The sequence below is a fragment of the Periplaneta americana genome, chromosome 13 (genome assembly GCF_040183065.1).
Source record: "Periplaneta americana isolate PAMFEO1 chromosome 13, P.americana_PAMFEO1_priV1, whole genome shotgun sequence".
In the NCBI taxonomy this organism is placed as follows: domain Eukaryota; kingdom Metazoa; phylum Arthropoda; class Insecta; order Blattodea; family Blattidae; genus Periplaneta; species Periplaneta americana.
This window is the reverse complement of record NC_091129.1, coordinates 159,952,885-159,973,443: the sequence shown is the minus strand read 5'-3', so window position 1 is coordinate 159,973,443 and position 20,559 is coordinate 159,952,885.

The window sequence follows — 20,559 nt, the reverse complement described above, 5'->3', positions numbered from 1 at the left end:
AAGGGGGATGATAAACAGAAAATAGAGTGGGAAATAGACATGAACATTCAAGGGACAATAGATTGAAAATGGAAGAGAAAATCCACCTAAAAGTACAGTGGAAAGATAGAGAAGAATATAGAGTGAAAATACATAATAATATAGATCACACAATAGAGGAAAAATAGAGGAGAAAAAAGAAGGAATAATAAAGAATTACAGAGTAGCGATAATGCACAAGAAAACAGAGGCAATATAAGAGAAAATCGGGGAAAGGGAAATTAGATGACAATATACAGACGAAATTACACTGGACAATCAAGGAAAAAAATTGACCAAACATCTGATGAAACAATAGAGAGAACACAGGGAAAAAATGCAGAGAAGACAGAAAAAAGACTGTAAAATACAAGACAAAATAGAGGGAAAAAAGAGCAGAAAGTAGAGGACCAAACAGAAGAAAAATTGGAACGAACAGAGGAGAATAAAAGAATTGCAGGCAAAGTGTAGAATAAAATATTGGGGACAATGGAGGGCGAAGTACACGGGAAGATAGCGAAGATATTAGAAGCAAAAGAAAGAACACACAAATAAAAAACAAAATAGAGGGGGGAAAATGGAATGTAGAGATACAGAGAAAAACAGGGGATAAATGAAGTAAAAATTAAAGGGTATTATGAAGGAGATAATGGAGGAGAAATAAAGTGATAATACTAATGAATATAGAGCGAAATTGCTTCACCTCTGCTTTCTCATTCACATCTGTGGATTAACTGATCCCCAAGTGCACTACCCCCATCACTGCTCTACCTGTACCTTCTCGACTCCTCCTGTCACCTCTGTGCTCTAACTGTTCCCTCCCTGCTCTTCCTAACACCTCTCTCCTCTCCATGTTCCCCCTGTACTTTTCATGTCATGTCCATGTTCTAACTGCCACATCTCTTCTCTCCCTGTTCCCTCTGTTCTCTCCCTACTCCTTATGTGCTCTCCCTGTCACCTCTCTCTCCTCTCCATGTTTCCCCTGTACTTTTCATGTCATGTCCATGTTCTAACTGTCACATCTCTTCTCTCCCTGTTCCCTCTGTTCTCTCCCTACTCCTTATATGCTCTCCCTGTCACCTCTCTCTCCTCTCCATGTTCCCCCTGTACTTTTCATGTCATGTCCATGTTCTAACTGTCACATCTCTTCTCTCCCTGTTCCCTCTGTTCTCTCCCTACTCCTTATGTGCTCTCCCTGTCACCTCTCTCTCCTCTCCATGTTCCCCCTGCACTTTTCATGTGATGTCCATGTTCTAACTGTCACATCTCTTCTCTCCCTGTTCCCTCTGTTCTCTCCCTACTCCTTATGTGCTCTCCCTGTCACCTCTCTCTCCTCTCCATGTTTCCCCTGTACATTTCCTGTCATGTCCTTGCTCTAATGTTCCCTCTCTTCTCTCCCTCTTCCCCCTGTTCTCTCCCTAGTCCTTATGTGCTCTCCCTGTCACCTCTCTCTCCTCTCCATGTTTCCTCTGTACTATTCATGTCATTTCCATGCTCTAACTGTCACCTCTCTCCTCTCCCTGTTCCCTCTATTCTCTCCCAAGTCCTTATGTGCTCTCCCTGTCACTTCTCTCTCCTCTCCATGTTTCCCCTGTACTTTTCATGTCATGTCCATGCTCTAACTGTCACCTCTCTTCTCTGCCTGTTCCCTCTGTTCTCTTCCAAGTCCTTATGTGCTCTCCCTGTCACCTCTCTCTCCTCTCCATGTTTCCTGTGTACTTTTCATGTCATGTCCATGCGCTAACTGTCACCTTTCTTCTTTCCCTGCTCCCTCTGTTCTCTCCCTACTTCTTGTGTGCTCTCACTGTCACCTCTCTCTCCTCTCTATATTTCCTCTGTACTTTTCATGTCATGTCGATGCTCTAACTGTCACCTCTCTTCTCTCCCTGTTCCCTCTGTTCTCTCCCAAGTCCTTATGTGCTCTCCCTGTCACCTCTCTCTCCTCTCCATATTTCTTCTGTACTTTTCCTGTCATGTACATGCTCTTACTGTTCCCTCTCTTCTCTCCCTGTTCCCTCTGTACTCTCCCTAGTCCCTATGTGCTCTTCCTGTCACCTCCCTCTCTCCATGTTTCCTCTGTACTTTTCCTGTAATGTCCATGCTCTAACTGTCTCGTCTCTTCTGTCCCTGGGCCTAATGTGCTCTCCCTGTCACCTCTCTCTCCTCTCCATGTTTCCCCTGTACTTTTCGTGTCATGTCCATGCTCTAACTGGTCCCTCTCTTCTCTCCCTGTTCCCCCTGTTCTCTCCCTAGTCCTTATGTGCTCTCCATATCACCTCTCACCCCTCTCCATGTTTCCGCTGTACTTTTCCTGTAATGTCCATGCTCTAAATTTTCCCTCTCTTCTCTCCCTGTTCCCCCTGTTCTCTCCCTAGTCCTTATGTGCTCTCCCTGTCACCTCTCTCTCCTCTCCATGTTTCCCCTGTACTTTTCATGTCATGTCCATGCTCTAACAGTCACCTCTCTTCTCTCCCTGTTCCCTCAGTTCTCTCCCTAGTCCTTATGTGCTCTCCTTGTCACCTCTCTCTCCTCTCCATGTTTCCCCTGTACTTTTCATGTCATGTGCATGCTCTAAATGTCACCTCTCTTCTCTCCCTGTTCCCTCTGTTCTCTCCCTAGTCCTTAAGTGCTCTCCCTGTCACCTCTCTCTACTCTCCATGTTTCCCCTGTACTTTTCATGTCATGTCCATGCTCTAACTGTCACCTCTCTTCTCTCCCTGTTCCCTCTGTTCTCTCCCTAGTCCTTATATGCTCTCCCTGTCACCTCTCTCACCCCTCCATGTTTCCTCTGTACTTTTCATGTCATGTCCATGCTCTTACTGTCACCTCTCTTCTCTCCCTGTTCCCTCTGTTCTCTCCGAAGTCCTTATGTGCTCTCTCTGTCACATCTCTCTCCTCTCCATGTTTCCTCTGTACTTTTCATGTCATGTCCATGCTCTAACTGTCACCTCTCCTCTCTCCCTGGTCCCTCTGTTCTCTCCCAAGTAATTATGTCCTCTCCCTGTCTACTCTCTCTCCTCTCCATGTCTCCCCTGTACTTTTCATGTCATGTCCATACTCTAACTGTCCCCTCTCTTCTCTCCCTGTTCCCACTGTTCTCTCCCTAGTCCTTATGTGCTCTCCCTGTCACCTCTCTCTCCTCTCCATGTTTCCCCTGTATTTTTCAAATCATATCCATGCTCTAACTGTCACCTCTCTTCTCTCCCTGTTCCCTCTCTTCTCTCCCTAGTCCTTATGTGCTCTCCCTGTCACCTCTCTCTCCTCTGCTTGTTTCCCCTGTACTTTTCATGTCATGTCCATGCTCTTACTTTCACCTCTCTTCTCTCCCTGTTCCCTCTGTTCTCTCCCAAGTCCTTATGTGCTATCCCTGTCACCTCTCTCTTCTCACCATGTTTCCCCTGTACTTTTCAAGTCATGTCCATGCTCTAACTGTCACCTCTCTTCTCACCCTGTTCCCTCTCTTCTATCCCAAGTCCTTATATGCTCTCACTGTCACCTCTCTCTCCTCTCCATGTTTCCTCTGTACTTTTCCTGTCATGTCCATGCTCTTACTGTCCCCTCTCTTGTCTCTCTGTTCCCTCTCTTCTCTCCCTAGTCATTATGTGCTCTCCCTATCAACTCTCTCTCCTCTCCATGCTTCCCCCGTACTTTTCATGTCATGTCCATGCTCTAACTGTCACCTCTCTTCTCTCCCTGTTCCCTCTGTTCTCTCCCAAGTCCTTATTGCTCTCCCTGTCACCTCTCTCAACTGTCCATGTTTCTTCTGTATATTTCATGTCATCTCCATGCTCTATAACTGTCACCTCTCTTCTCTCCCTGTTCCCTCTCTCCTCCCCCAAGTCCTTATGTGCTCTCCCTGCCACCTCTCTCCCATCTCCATGTTTCCTCTGTACTTTTCATGTCATGTCCATGCTCTAACTGTCACATCTCTTCTCTCCCTGTTCCCTCTGTTCTCTCCCAAGTCCTTATGCGCTCTCCCTGTCACATCTCTCTCCTCTCCATGTTTCCTCTGTACTTTTCCTGTCATGTCCATGCTCTTACTGTCCCCTCTCTTCACTCCCTGTTCCCTCTCTTATCACCCTAGTCCTTATGTGCTCTCCCTATCAACTCTCTCTCCTCTCCATGTTTCCCCTGTACTTGTCATGTCATGTCCATGCTCTAACTGTCACCTCTCTTCTCTCCCTGTTCCATCTGTTCTCTCCCTAGTCCTTATGTGCTTTCCCTGTCACCTCTCTCTCCTCTCCATTTTTCCTCTGTACTTTTCATGTCATGTCCATGCTCTAACTGTCACCTCTCTTCTCTCCCTGTTCCCTCTGTTCTCTCCCTAGTCCTTATGTGCGCTCCCTGTCACCTCTCTCTCCTCTCCATGTTTCCTCTGTACTTTTCATGTCATGTCATGTCCATGCTCTAACTGTCACATCTCTTCTCTCCCTGTTCCCTCTGTTCTCTCCCAAGTCCTTATGTGCTCTCCCTGTCACCTCTCTCTCCTCTCCATGTTTCCTCTGTACTTTTCATGTCATGTCCATGCTCAAACTGTCATCTCTCTCTTCTCTCCCTGTTCCCTCTGTTCTCTCCCTAGTCCTTATGTGCTCTCTCAGTCACCTCTCTCTCCTCTCTATGTTTCCCCTGTACTTTTCCTGTCATGTCCATGCTCTAACTGTTCCCTCTCTTTTCTCCCTGTTCCCCCTGTTCTCTGCCTAGTCCTTATGTGCTGTCCCTATCACCTCTCTCTCCTCACCATGTTTCCCCTGTACTTTTCATGTCATGTCCATGCTCTAACTGTCACCTCTCTTCTCACCCTGTTCCCTCTCTTCTATCCCAAGTCCTTATGTGCTCTCACTGTCACCTCTCTCTCCTTTCCATGTTTCCTCTGTACTTTTCCTGTCATGTCCATTCTCTTACTGTCCCCTCTCTCCTCTCCCTGTTCCCTCTCTTCTCTCCATAGTCCTTATGTGCTCTCCCTATGAACTCTCTCTCCTCTCCATATTTCCCCTGTACTTTTCATGTCATGTTCATTCTCTGTCACCTCTCTTCTCTCCCTGTTCTCTCCCTAGTCCTTATGTGCTCTCCCTGTCACCTCTCTCTCATCTCCATGTTTCCCCTGTACTTTTCATGTCATGTCCATGCTATAAATGTCACCTCTCTTATCTCCCTGTTCCCTCTTTTCTCTCCCTAGTCATTAAGTGCTCTCCCTGTCACCTCTCTCTACTCTCCATGTTTCCCCTGTACTTTTCATATCATGTCCATGCTCTAACTGTCACCTCTCTTCCCTCCCTGTTCCCTCTGTTCACTCCCAAGTCCTTATGTGCTCTCCCTGTCACCTCTCTCTCCTCTCCATTTTTCCTCTCTACTTTTCATGCCATGTCCATCCTCTAACTGTCACCTCTCTTCTCCCCCTGTTCCCTCTGTTCTCTCCCTAGTCCTTATGTGCTCTCCCTGTCAACTCTCTCTCCTCTCCATGTTTACCCTGTACTTTTCATGTCATGTCCATGCTCTAACTGTCACCTCTCTTCTCTCCCTGTTCCCTCTGTTCTCTTCCAAGTCCTTATGTGCTCTCCCTGTCACCTCTCCCTCCTCTCCATGTTTCCTCTGTACTTTTTATGCCATGTCCATGCTCTAACTGTCACCTCTCTTCTCCCCCTGTTCCCTCTGTTCTCTCCCTAGTCCTTATGTGCTCTCCATGTCACCTCTCTCTCCTCTCCATGTTTACCCTGTACTTTTCATGTCATGTCCATACTCTAACTGTCACCTCTCTTCTCTCCCTGTTCCCTCTGTTCTCTCCCAAGTCCTTATGTGCTCTCCCTGTCACCTCTCCCTCCTCTCCATGTTTCCTCTGTACTTTTCATGTCATGTCCATGCTCTAACTGTCACCTCTCTTCTCTCCCTGTTCCCTCTGTTCTCTCCCTAGTCCTTATGTGCTCTCCCAGTCACCTCTCTCTCTTCTCTATGTTTCCCCTGTACTTTTCCTGTCATGTCCATGCTCTAACTGTTCCCTCTCTTCTCTCCCTGTTCCCCCTGTTCTCTCGCTAGTCCTAATGGGCTCTCCCTATCACCTCTCTCTCCTCTCCATTTTTCCCCTGTACTTTTCATGTCATGTCCATGCACTAACTGTCACCTCTCTTCTCAACCTGTTCCCTCTCTTCTGTCCCAAGTCCTTATGTGCTCTCCCTCTCACCTCTCTCTCCTCTCCATGTTTCCTCTGTACTTTTCCTGTCATCTCCATGCTCTTACTGTCCCCTCTCTCCTCTCCCTGTTCCCTCTCTTCTCTCCCTAGTCCTTATGTGCTCTCCCTGTCACCTCTCTGCTCTCCCTGTTCCCTCTGTTCTCTCCCTAGTCCTTAAGTGCTCTCCCTGTCACCTCTCTCTACTCTCCATGTTTCCCCTGTACTTTTCATATCATGGCCATGCTCTAACTGTCACCTCTCTTCTCTCCCTGTTCCCACTGTTCTCTCCCAAGTCCTTATGTGCTCTCCCTGTCACCTCTCTCTCCTCTCCATGTTTCCCCTGTACTTTTCATGTCATGTCCATGCTCTAACTGTCACCTCTCTTCTCTCTGTTCACTCTCTTCTCTCCCAAGTCCTTATGTGCTCCCCTGTCACCTCTCTCTCCTCTCCATGTTTCCCCTGTACTTTTCATGTCATGTCCATGCTCTAACTGTCACTACTCTTCTCTCCCTGTTCCCTCTGTTCTCTCCCTAGTCCTTATGTGCTCTCCCTGTCACCTCTCTCTCCTCTCCATGTTTCCTCTGTATTTTTCATGTCATGTCCATGCTCTTACTGTCACCTCTCCTGTCTCCCTGTTCCCTCTGTTCCCTCCCAAGTCCTTATGTGCTCTCCCTGTCACCTCTCTCTCCTCACCATGTTTCCCCTGTACTTTTCAAGTCATGTCCATGCTCTAACTGTCAACTCTCTTCTCTCCCAAGTCCTTATGTGCTCTCCCTGTCACCTCTCTCTCCTCTCCATGTTTCCTCTGTACTTTTCCTGTCATGTCCATGCTCTTACTGTCCCCTCTCTTCTCTCCCTAATCCTTATGTGCTCTCCCTATCAACTCTCTCTCCTCTCCATGCTTCCCCCGTACTTTTCATGTCATGTCCATGCTCTAACTGTCACCTCTCTTCTCTCCCTGTTGCCTCTGTTCTCTCCCAAGTCCTTATGTGCTCTCCCTGTCACCTCTCTCTCCTCTCCATTTTTCCTCTGTACTATACATGTCATGTCCATGCTCTAAATGTCACCTCTCTTCTCACCCTGTTCCCTCTCTTCTATTCCAAGTCCTTATGTGCTCTCCCTGTCACCTCTCTCTCCTCTCCATGTTTCCTCTGTACTTTTCCTGTCATGTCCATTCTCTTACTGTCCCCTCTCTCCTCTCCCTGTTCCCCCTGTTCTCTCCCTAGTCCTTATGTGCTCTCCCTATCAACTCTCTCTCCTCTCCATTTTTCCCCTGTACTTTTCATGTCATGTCCATACTCTAACTCTCACCTCTCTTCTCTCCCTGTTCTCTCCCTAGTCCTTATGTGCTCTCCCTGTCACCTCTCTCTCCTCTCCATGTTTCCCCTGTACTTTTCATGTCATGTCCATGCTCTAAATGTCACCTCTCTTCTCTCCCTGTTTCCTCTGTTCTCTCCCTAGTCCTTAAGTGCTCTCCCTCTCACCTCTCTCTACTCTCCATGTTTCCCCTGTACTTTTCATATCATGTCCATGCTCTAACTGTCACCTCTCTTCTCACCCTGTTCCCTGTCTTCTATCCCAAGACCTTATGTGCTCTCTATGTCACCTCTCTCTCCTCTCCATTTTTCCCCTGTACTTTTCATGTCATGTCCATGCTCTAACTGTCACCTCTCATCTCTCCCTGTTCTCTCCCTAGTCCTTATGTGCTCTCCCTGTCACCTCTCTCTACTCTCCATGTTTCCCCTGTACTTTTCATATCATGTCCATGATCTAACTGTCAGCTCTCTTCTCTCCCTGTTCCCTCTCTTCTATCCCAAGTCCTTATGTGCTCTCCCTGTGACTCTCCATGTTTCCCCTGTACTTTTCATATCATGTCCATGCTCTAACTGTCACCTCTCTTCTCTCCCTGTTCCCTCTCTTCTATCCCAAGTCCTTATGTGCTCTCCCTGTCACCTCTCTCTCTCCTCTCCATTTTTCCTCTGTACTTTTCATGTCATGTCCATGCTCTAACTGTCACCTCTCTTCTCACCCTGTTCCCTCTCTTCTATCCCAAGTCCTTATGTGCTCTCCCTGTCACCTCTCTCTCCTCTCCATGTTTCCCCTGTACTTTTCATGTCATGTCCATGCTCTAAATGTCACCTCTCTTCTCTCCCTCTTCCCTCTGTTCTCTCCCTAGTCCTTAAGTGCTCTCCCTGTCACATCTCTCTACTCACCATGTTTCCCCTGTACTTTTCATATCATGTCCATGCTCTAACTGTCACCTCTCTTCTCTCCGTGTTCCCTCTGTTCTCTCCCAAGTCCTTATGTGCTCTCCCTGTCACCTCTTTCTCCTCTCCATATTTCCCCTGTACTTTTCATGTCATGTCCATGCTCTAACTGTCAGCTCTCTTCTCCCTGTTCCCTCTCTTCACTCCCAAGTCCTTATGTGCTCTCCCTGTCACATCTCTCTCCTCTATATGTTTCCCCTGTACTTTTCATGTCATATCCATGCTCTTACTGTCCCCTCTCTTCTCTCCCTGGTACCTCTCGTCTCTCCCTAGTGCTTATGTGCTCTGCCTGTCACCTCTCTCTCCTCTCCATGTTTCCCCTGTACTTTTCATGTCATGTCCATGCTCTAACTGTCACATCTCTTCTCTCCCTGTTCCCTCTGTTCTCTCCCTAGTCCTTATATGCTCTCCCTGTCACCTCTCTCTCCTCTCCATGTTTCCTCTGTACTTTTCATGTCATGTCCATGCTCTAACTGTCACCTCTCTTATCTCCCTGTTCCCACTGTTCTCTCCCAAGTCCTTATGTGCTCTCCCTGTCACCTCTCTCTCCTCTCCATCTTTCCTCTGTACTTTTCATGTCATGTCCATGCTCTAACTGTCACCTCTCTTCTCTCCCTGTTCCCTCTGTTCTCTCCCAAGTACTTATGTGCTCTCCCTGTCACCTCTATCTTCTCTCCATGTTTCCTCTGTAATTTTCCTGTCATGTACATGTTCTTACTGTTCCCTCTCTTCTCTCCCTGTTCCCTCTGTACTCTCCCTAGTCCCTATGTGCTCTTCCTGTCACCTCCCTCGTCTCCATGTTTACCCTGTACTTTTCCTGTCATGTCCATGCTCTAACTGTTCCCTCTCTTCTCTCCCTGTTCCCCCTGTTCTCTCCCTAGTCCTTATGTGCTCTCCCTGTCACCTCTCTCTACTCTCCATGTTTCCCCTGTACTTTTCATATCATGTCCATGCTCTAACTGTCAACTCTCTTCTCTCCCTGTTCCCTCTCTTCTATCCCAAGTCCTTATGTGCTCTCCCTGTCACTCTCCATGTTTCCCCTGTACTTTTCATATCATGTCCATGCTCTAACTGTCACCTCTCTTCTCTCCCTGTTCCCTCTCTTCTATCCCAAGTCCTTATGTGCTCTCCCTGTCACCTCTCTCTCCTCTCCGTTTTTCCTCTGTACTTTTCATGTCATGTCCATGCTCTAACTGTCACCTCTGTTCTCACCCTGTTCCCTCTCTTCTATCCCAAGTCCTTATGTGCTCTCCCTGTCACCTCTCTCTCCTCTCCATGTTTCCCCTGTACTTTTCATGTCATGTCCATGCTCTAAATGTCACCTCTCTTCTCTCCCTGTTCCCTCTGTTCTCTCCCTAGTCCTTAAGTGCTCTCCCTGTCACCTCTCTCTACTCACCATGTTTCCCCTGTACTTTTCATATCATGTCCATGCTCTCACTGTCACCTCTCTTCTCTCCCTGTTCCCTCTGTTCTCTCCCAAGTCCTTATGTGCTCTGCCTGTCACCTCTTTCTCCTCTCCATATTTCCCCTGTACTTTTCATGTCATGTCCATGCTCTAACTGTCAGCTCTCTTCTCCCTGTTCCCTCTCTTCACTCCCAAGTCCTTATGTGCTCTCCCTGTTACCTCTCTCTCCTCTCCATGTTTCCCCTGTACTTTTCATGTCATGTCCATGCTCTTACTGTCCCCTCTCTTCTCTCCCTGTTACCTCTCGTCTCTCCCTAGAGCTTATGTGCTCTGCCTGTCACCTCTCTCTCCTCTCCATGTTTCCTCTGTACTTTTCATGTCATGTCCATGCTCTAACTGTCACATCTCTTCTCTCCCTGTTCCCTCTGTTCTCTCCCTAGTCCTTATGTGCTCTCCCTGTCACCTCTCTCTCCTCTCCATGTTTCCTCTGTACTTTTCATGTCATGTCCATGCTCTAACTGTCACCTCTCTTCTCTCCCTGTTCCCTCTGTTCTCTCCCAAGTCCTTATGTGCTCTCCCTGTCACCTCTCTCTCCTCTCCATCTTTCCTCTGTACTTTTCATGTCATGTCTATGCTCTAACCGTCACCTCTCTTCTCTCCCTGTTCCCTCTGTTCTCTCCCAAGTCCTTATGTGCTCTCCCTGTCACCTCTATCTTCTCTCCATGTTTCCTCTGTAATTTTCCTGTCATGTACATGTTCTTACTGTTCCCTCTCTTCTCTCCCTGTTCCCTCTGTACTCTCCCTAGTCCCTATGTGCTCTTCCTGTCACCTCCCTCGTCTCCATGTTTCCCCTGTACTTTTCCTGTAATGTCCATGCTCTAACTGTCTCCTCTCTTCTCTCCCTGGGCCTAAAGTGCTCTCCCAGTCACCTCTCTCTCCTCTCCATGTTTCCCCTGTACATTTCCTGTCATGTCCATGCTCTAATGTTCCCTCTCTTCTCTCCCTGTTCCCCCTCTTCTCTCCCTAGTCCTTATCTGCTCTCCATATCACCTCTCTCTCCTCTCCATTTTTCCCCTGTACTTTTCATGTCATGTCCATGCTCTAACTGTCACCTCTCTTCTCTCCCTGTTCTCTCCCTATTCCTTATGTGCTCTCCCTGTCACCTCTCTCTCCTCTCCATGTTTCTTCTGTATTTTTCATGTCATGTCCATTCTCTAACTCTCACGTCTGTTCTCTCCCTGTTCACTCTGTTCTCTCCCAAGTCCTTATGTCCTCTCCCTGTCACCTCTCTCTCCTGTCCATGTTTCCTCTGTACTTTTCATGTCATGTCAATGCTCTGTCACCTCTCTTCTCTCCCTGTTCCCTCCCAAGTCCTTATGTGCTTTCCCTGTCACCTCTCTCCCCCCACCATGTTTCCTCTCTACTTTTCATGTCATGTCCATGCTCTGTCACCTCTCTTCTCTACCTGGTACCTCTGTTCTCTCCCAAGTAATTATGTCCTCCCCTGTCTACTCTCTCTCCCCTCCATGTTTCCCCTGTACTTTTCATGTCATGTCCATGCTCTAATTGTCCCCTCTCTTCCCTCCCTCTTCCCTCTGTTCTCTCCCTAGTTCTTATGTGCTCTCCCTGTCACCTCTCTCTCCTCTCCATGTTTCCCCTGTACTTTTCATATCATGTCCATGCTCTGTCACCTCTCTTCTCTCCCTGTTCCCTCTCTTCTCTCCCTAGTCCTTATGTGCTCTCCCTGTCACCTCTCTCTCCTCTCCATGGTTCCCCTGTACTTTTCATGTCATGTCCATGCTCTGTCACCTCTCTTCTCTCCCTGTTCCCTCTGTTCTCTCACTAGTCCATGTGGGCTCTCCCTGTCACCTCTCTCTCCTCTCCATGTTTCCCCTGTACTTTTCATGTCATGTCCACGCTCTAACTGTCACATCTCTTCTCTCCCTGTTCCCTCTGTTCTCTCCCAAGTACTTATCTGCTCTCCCTGTCACCTCTCTCTCCTCTCCATGTTTCCTCTGCACTTTTCATATCATGTCCATGCGCTAACTGTCACCTCTCTTCTCTCCCTGTTCCCTCTGTTCTCTCCCAAGTCCTTATGTGCTCTCCCTGTCACCTCTCTCTCATCTCCATGTTTCTTCTGTACTTTTCCTGTCATGTACATGCTCTTACTGTTCCCTCTCTCCTCTCCCAGTTCCCTCTGTACTCTCCCTACTCCCTATGTGCTCTTTCTGTCACCTCCCTCCTCTAGATGTTTCCCCTGTACTCTTCCTGCAATGTCCATGCTCTAACTGTCTCCTCTCTTCTCTCCCTGGGCCTAATGTGCTCTCCCAGTCACCTCTCTCTCCTCTCCATGTTTCCCCTGCACTTTTCCTGTCATGTCCATGCTCTAACTGTTCCCTCTCTTCTCTCCCTGTTCTCTCCCTAGTCCTTATGTGCTCCCCATTTCACCTCTCTCTCCTCTCCATGTTTCCCCTGTACATTTCATGTCATGTCCATGCTCTAACTGTCACCTCTCTTCTCTCCCTGTTCCCTCAGTTCTCTCCCTAGTCCTTATGTGCTCTCCCTGTCACCTCTCTCTCCTCTCCGTGTTTCCCCTGTACTTTTCATGTCATGTGCATACTCTAAATGTCACCTCTCTTCTCTGCCTGTTCCCTCTGTTCTCTCCCTAGTCCTTAAGTGCTCTCCCTGTCACCTCTCTCTACTCTCCATGTTTCCCCTGTACTTTTCATGTCATGTCCATGCTCTGTCACCTCTCTTCTCTCCCTGTTCCCTCTGTTCTCTCCCAAGTCCTTATGTGCTCTCCCTGTCACCTCTCTCTCCTCTCCATTTTTCCTCTGTACTTTTCATGTCATGTCCATGCTCTAACTGTCACCTCTCTTCTCTCCCTGTTCCCTCTGTTCTCTCCCTAGTCCTTATGTGCGCTCCCTGTCACCTCTCTCTCCTCTCCATGTTTCCTCTGTACTTTTCATGTCATGTCATGCCCATGCTCTAACTGTCACCTCTCTTGTCTCCCTGTTCCCTCTGTTCTCTCCCTAGTCCTTATGTGCTCTCCCTGTCACCTCTCTCTCCTCTCCATGTTTCCTCTGTACTTTTCATGTCATGTCCATGCTCTAACTGTCACCTCTCTTCTCTCCCTGTTCCCTCTGTTCTCTCCCATGTCCTTATGTACTCTCCCTGTCACCTCTCTCTACTCTCCATGTTTCCTCTGTACTTTTCATGTCATGTCCATGCTCTAACTGTCACCTCTCATCTCTCCCTGTTCCCTCTGTTCTCTCCCAAGTCCTTATGCGCTCTCCCTGTCACCTCTCTCTCCTCTCCATGCTTCCTCTGTAATTTTCCTGTCATGTACATGCTCTTACTGTTCCCTCTCTTCTCTCCCTGTTCCCTCTGTACTCTCCCTAGTCCCTATGTGCTCTTCCTGTCACCTCCCTCCTCTCCATGTTTCCCCTGTACTTTTCCTGTAATGTCCATGCTCTAACTGTCTCCTCTCTTCTCTCCCTGGGCCTAATGTGCTCTCCCAGTCACCTCTCTCTCCTCTCCATGTTTCCCCTGTACATTTCCTGTCATGTCCATGCTCTAATGTTCCCTCTCTTCTCTCCCTGTTCCCCCTGTTCTCTCCCTAGTCCTTATGTGCTCTCCATATCACCTCTCTCTCCTCTCCATTTTTCCTCTGTACTTTTCACGTCATGTCCATGCTCTAACTGTCACCTCTCTTCTCTCCCTATTCCCTGTGTTCTCTCCCTGTCTTTAATTGCTCTTCCTGGCACCTCTCTCTCCTCTCCATGTTTCCTCTGTATTTTTCATGTCATGTCCATGCTCTAACTGTCACCTCTCTTCTCTCCCTGTTCCCTCTGTTCTCTCCCTATTCCTTATGTGCTCTCCCTGTCACCTCTCACCTCTCCATGTTTCTTCTGTATTTTTCATGTCATGTCCTTGGTCTAACTCTCACCTCTCTTCTCTCCCTGTTCCCTCTGTTCTCTCCCAAGTCCTTATGTCCTCTCCCTGTCACCTCTCTCTCCTCTCCATGTTTCCTCTGTACTTTTCATGTCATGTCCATGCTCTAACTGTCACCTCTCTTCTCTCCCTGCTCCCTCCCAAGTCCTTATGTGCTCTCCCTGTCACCTCTCTCTCCTCTCCATGTTTGCTCTGTACTTTTCATGTCATGTCCATGCTCTAACTGTCACCTCTCTTCTCTCCCTGGTCCCTCTTTCTCTCCCAAGTAATTATGTCCTCTCCCTGTCTACTCTCTCTCCTCTCCATGTCTCCCCTTTACTTTTCATGTCATGTCCATGCTCTAACTGTCCCCTCTCTTCTCTCCCTGTTCCCTCTGTTCTCTCCCTAGTCCTTATGTGCTTTCCCTGTCACCTCTCTCTCCTCTCCATGTTTCCCCTGTACTTTTCATGTCATGTCCATGCTCTGTCACCTCTTTTCTCTCCCTGTTCCCTCTGTTCTCTCCCTAGTCCTTATGTGCTCTCCCTGTCACCTCTCTCTCCTCTCCATGTTTCCCCTGTACTTTTCATGTCATGTCCACGCTCTAACTGTCACATCTCTTCTCTCCCTGTTCCCTCTCTTCTCTCCCAAGTCCTTATGTGCTCTCCCTGTCACCTCTCTCTCCTCTCCATGTTTCCTGTGTACTTTTCATGTCATGTCCATGCGCTAACTGTCACCTCTCTTCTCTCCCTGTTCCCTCTGTTCTCTCCCTACTTCTTGTGTGCTCTCACTGTCACCTCTCTCTCCTCTCCATATTTCCTCTGTACTTTTCATGTCATGTCGATGCTCTAACTGTCACCTCTCTTCTCTCCCTGTTCCCTCTGTTCTCTCCCAAGTCCTTATGTGCTCTCCCTGTCACCTCTCTCTCCTCTCCATATTTCTTCTGTACTTTTCCTGTCATGTACATGCTCTTACTGTTCCCTCTCTTCTCTCCCTGTTCCCTCTATACTCTCCCTAGTCCCTATGTGCTCTTCCTGTCACCTCCCTCTCTCCATGTTTCCTCTGTACTTTTCCTGTAATGTCCATGCTCTAACTGTCTCGTCTCTTCTGTCCCTGGGCCTAATGTGCTCTCCCTGTCACCTCCCTCTCCTCTCCATGTTTCCCCTGTACTTCTCGTGTCATGTCCATGCTCTAACTGGTCCCTCTCTTCTCTCCCTGTTCCCCCTGTTCTCTCCCTAGTCCTTATGTGCTCTCGATATCACCTCTCACTCCTCTCCATGTTTCCGCTGTACTTTTCCTGTAATGTCCATGCTCTAAATGTTCCCTCTCTTCTCTCCCTGTTCCCCCTGTTCTCTCCCTAGTCCTTATGTGCTCTCCCTGTCACCTCTCTCTCCTCTCCATGTTCCCCCTGTACTTTTCATGTCATGTCCATGCTCTGTCACCTCTCTTCTCTCCCTGTTCCCTCAGTTCTCTCCCTAGTCCTTATGTGCTCTCCTTGTCACCTCTCTCTCCTCTCCATGTTTCCCCTGTACATTTCATGTCATGTGCATGCTCTAAATGTCACCTCTCTTCTCTCCCTGTTCCCTCTGTTCTCTCCCTAGTCCTTAAGTGCTCTCCCTGTCACCTCTCTCTACTCTCCATGTTTCCCCTGTACTTTTCATGTCATGTCCATGCTCTAACTGTCACCTCTCTTCTCTCCCTGTTCCCTCTGTTCTCTCCCTAGTCCTTATATGCTCTCCCTGTCACCTCTCTCACCCCTCCATGTTTCCTCTGTACTTTTCATGTCATGTCCATGCTCTGTCACCTCTCTTCTCTCCCTGTTCCCTCTGTTCTCTCCCAAGTCCTTATGTGCTCTCCCTGTCACCTCTCTCTCCTCTCCATGTTTCTTCTGTACTTTTCATGTCATGTCCATGCTCTTACTTTCACCTCTCTTCTCTCCCTGTTCCCTCTGTTCTCTCCCTGTCACCTCTCTCTCCTCACCATGTTTCCCCTGTACTTTTCAAGTCATGTCCATGCTCTAACTGTCACCTCTCTTCTCTCCCAAGTCCTTATGTGCTCTCCCTGTCACCTCTCTCTCCTCTCCATGTTTCCTCTGTACTTTTCCTGTCATGTCCATGCTCTTACTGTCCCCTCTCTTGTCACCCTGTTCCCTCTCTTCTCTCCATAGTCCTTATGTGCTCTCCCTATCAACTCTCTCTCCTCTCCATGCTTCCCCTGTACTTTTCATGTCATGTCCATGCTCTAACTCTCACCTCTCTTCTCTCCCTGTTCCCTCTGTTCTCTCCCAAGTCCTTATGTGCTCTCCCTGTCACCTCTCTCTCCTCTCCATTTTTCCTCTGTACTTTTCATGTCATGTCGATGCTCTAACTGTCACCTCTCTTCTCTCCTTGTTCCCTCTGTTCTCTCCCAAGTCCTAATGTGCTCTCCCTGTCACCTCTCTCTCCTCTCCATGTTTCCTCTGTACTTTTCCTGTCATGTCCATGCTCTTACTGTCCCCTCTCTTCACTCCCTGTTCCCTCTCTTATCTCCCTAGTACTTATGTGCTCTCCCTATCAACTCTCTCTCCTCTCCATGTTTCCCCTGTACTTGTCATGTCATGTCCATGCTCTAACTGTCACCTCACTTCTCTCCCTGTTCCCTCTGTTCTCTCCCAAGTCCTTATGTGCTCTCCCTGTCACCTCTCTCTCCTCTCCATTTTTCCTCTGTACTTTTCATGTCATGTCCATGCTCTAACTGTCACCTCTCTTCTCTCCCTGTTCCCTCTGTTCTCTCCCTAGTCCTTATGTGCGCTCCCTGTCACCTCTCTCTCCTCTCCATGTTTCCTCTGTACTTTTCATGTCATGTCATGCCCATGCTCTAACTGTCACCTCTCTTGTCTCCCTGTTCCCTCTGTTCTCTCCCTAGTCCTTATGTGCTCTCCCTGTCACCTCTCTCTCCTCTCCATGTTTCCTCTGTACTTTTCATGTCATGTCCATGCTCTAACTGTCACCTCTCTTCTCTCCCTGTTCCCTCTGTTCTCTCCCAAGTCCTTATGTACTCTCCCTGTCACCTCTCTCTACTCTCCATGTTTCCTCTGTACTTTTCATGTCATGTCCATGCTCTAACTGTCACCTCTCATCTCTCCCTGTTCCCTCTGTTCTCTCCCAAGTCCTTATGCGCTCTCCCTGTCACCTCTCTCTCCTCTCCATGCTTCCTCTGTAATTTTCCTGTCATGTACATGCTCTTACTGTTCCCTCTCTTCTCTCCCTGTTCCCTCTGTACTCTCCCTAGTCCCTATGTGCTCTTCCTGTCACCTCCCTCCTCTCCATGTTTCCCCTGCACTTTTCCTGTAATGTCCATGCTCTAACTGTCTCCTCTCTTCTCTCCCTGGGCCTAATGTGCTCTCCCAGTCACCTCTCTCTCCTCTCCCTGTTTCCCCTGTACATTTCCTGTCATGTCCATGCTCTAATGTTCCCTCTCTTCTCTCCCTGTTCCCCCTGTTCTCTCCCTAGTCCTTATGTGCTCTCCATATCACCTCTCTCTCCTCTCCATTTTTCCTCTGTACTTTTCACGTCATGTCCATGCTCTAACTGTCACCTCTCTTCTCTCCCTATTCCCTGTGTTCTCTCCCTGTCTTAAATTGCTCTTCCTGGCACCTCTCTCTCCTCTCCATGTTTCCTCTGTATTTTTCATGTCATGTCCATGCTCTAACTGTCACCTCTCTTCTCTCCCTGTTCCCTCTGTTCTCTCCCTATTCCTTATGTGCTCTCCCTGTCACCTCTCACCTCTCCATGTTTCTTCTGTATTTTTCATGTCATGTCCTTGGTCTAACTCTCACCTCTCTTCTCTCCCTGTTCCCTCTGTTCTCTCCCAAGTCCTTATGTCCTCTCCCTGTCACCTCTCTCTCCTCTCCATGTTTCCTCTGTACTTTTCATGTCATGTCCATGCTCTAACTGTCACCTCTCTTCTCTCCCTGCTCTCTCCCAAGTCCTTATGTGCTCTCCCTGTCACCTCTCTCTCCTCTCCATGTTTGCTCTGTACTTTTCATGTCATGTCCATGCTCTAACTGTCACCTCTCTTCTCTCCCTGGTCCCTCTGTTCTCTCCCAAGTAATTATGTCCTCTCCCTGTCTACTCTCTCTCCTCTCCATGTCTCCCCTTTACTTTTCATGTCATGTCCATGCTCTAACTGTCCCCTCTCTTCTCTCCCTGTTCCCTCTGTTCTCTCCCTAGTCCTTATGTGCTCTCCCTGTCACCTCTCTCTCCTCTCCATGTTTCCCCTGTACTTTTCATGTCATGTCCATGCTCTGTCACCTCTTTTCTCTCCCTGTTCCCTCTGTTCTCTCCCTAGTCCTTATGTGCTCTCCCTGTCACCTCTCTCTCCTCTCCATGTTTCCCCTGTACTTTTCATGTCATGTCCACGCTCTAACTGTCACATCTCTTCTCTCCCTGTTCCCTCTCTTCTCTCCCAAGTCCTTATGTGCTCTCCCTGTCACCTCTCTCTCCTCTCCATGTTTCCTGTGTACTTTTCATGTCATGTCCATGCGCTAACTGTCACCTCTCTTCTCTCCCTGTTCCCTCTGTTCTCTCCCTACTTCTTGTGTGCTCTCACTGTCACCTCTCTCTCCTCTCCATATTTCCTCTGTACTTTTCATGTCATGTCGATGCTCTAACTGTCACCTCTCTTCTCTCCCTGTTCCCTCTGTTCTCTCCCAAGTCCTTATGTGCTCTCCCTGTCACCTCTCTCTCCTCTCCATATTTCTTCTGTACTTTTCCTGTCATGTACATGCTCTTACTGTTCCCTCTCTTCTCTCCCTGTTCCCTCTGTACTCTCCCTAGTCCCTATGTGCTCTTCCTGTCACCTCCCTCTCTCCATGTTTCCTCTGTACTTTTCCTGTAATGTCCATGCTCTAACTGTCTCGTCTCTTCTGTCCCTGGGCCTAATGTGCTCTCCCTGTCACCTCCCTCTCCTCTCCATGTTTCCCCTGTACTTCTCGTGTCATGTCCATGCTCTAACTGGTCCCTCTCTTCTCTCCCTGTTCCCCCTGTTCTCTCCCTAGTCCTTATGTGCTCTCCATATCACCTCTCACTCCTCTCCATGTTTCCGCTGTACTTTTCCTGTAATGTCCATGCTCTAAATGTTCCCTCTCTTCTCTCCCTGTTCCCCCTGTTCTCTCCCTAGTCCTTATGTGCTCTCCTTGTCACCTCTCTCTCCTCTCCATGTTTCCCCTGTACTTTTCATGTCATGTGCATGCTCTAAATGTCACCTCTCTTCTCTCCCTGTTCCCTCTGTTCTCTCCCTAGTCCTTAAGTGCTCTCCCTGTCACCTCTCTCTACTCTCCATGTTTCCCCTGTACTTTTCATGTCATGTCCATGCTCTAACTGTCACCTCTCTTCTCTCCCTGTTCCCTCTGTTCTCTCCCTAGTCCTTATATGCTCTCCCTGTCACCTCTCTCACCCCTCCATGTTTCCTCTGTACTTTTCATGTCATGTCCATGCTCTTACTGTCACCTCTCTTCTCTCCCTGTTCCCTCTGTTCTCTCCGAAGTCCTTATGTGCTCTCTCTGTCACATCTCTCTCCTCTCCATGTTTCCTCTGTACTTTTCATCTCATGTCCATGCTCTAACTGTCACCTCTCTTCTCTCCTTGGTCCCTCTGTTCTCTCCCAAGTAATTATGTCCTCTCCCTGTCTACTCTCTCTCCTCTCCATGTCTCCCCTGTACTTTTCATGTCATGTCCATACTCTAACTGTCCCCTCTCTTCTCTCCCTGTTCCCACTGTTCTCTCCCTAGTCCTTCTGTGCTCTCCCTGTCACCTCTCTCTCCTCTCCATGTTTCCCCTGTATTTTTCAAATCATGTCCATGCTCTAACTGTCACCTCTCTTCTCTCCCTGTTCCCTCTCTTCTCTCCCTAGTCCTTATGTGCTCTCCCTGTCACCTCTCTCTCCTCTGCATGTTTCCCCTGTACTTTTCATGTCATGTCCATGCTCTTACTTTCACCTCTCTTCTCTCCCTGTTCCCTCTGTTCTCTCCCAAGTCCTTATGTGCTATCCCTGTCACCTCTCTCTTCTCACCATGTTTCCCCTGTACTTTTCAAGTCATGTCCATGCTCTAACTGTCACCTCTCTTCTCTCCCAAGTCCTTATGTGCTCTCCCTGTCACCTCTCTCTCCTCTCCATGTTTCCTCTGTACTTTTCCTGTCATGTCCATGCTCTTACTGTCCCCTCTCTTGTCTCCCTGTTCCCTCTCTTCTCTCCCTAGTCATTATGTGCTCTCCCTATCAACTCTCTCTCCTCTCCATGCTTCCCCCGTACTTTTCATGTCATGTCCATGCTCTAACTGTCACCTCTCTTCTCTCCCTGTTCCCTCTGTTCTCTCCCAAGTCCTTATGTGATCTCCCTGTCACCTCTCTCACCTGTCCATGTTTCTTCTGTATATTTCATGTCATCTCCATGCTCTATAACTGTCACCTCTCTTCTCTCCCTGTTCCCTCTCTCCTCCCCCAAGTCCTTATGTGCTCTCCCTGCCACCTCTCTCCCATCTCCATGTTTCCTCTGTACTTTTCATGTCATGTCCATGCTCTAACTGCCACATCTCTTCTCTCCCTGTTCGCTCTGTTCTCTCCCAAGTCCTTATGCGCTCTCCCTGTCACATCTCTCTCCTCTCCATGTTTCCTCTGTACCTTTCCTGTCATGTCCATGCTCTTACTGTCCCCTCTCTTCACTCCCTGTTCCCTCTCTTATCTCCCTAGTCCTTATGTGCTCTCCCTATCAACTCTCTCTCCTCTCCATGTTTCCCC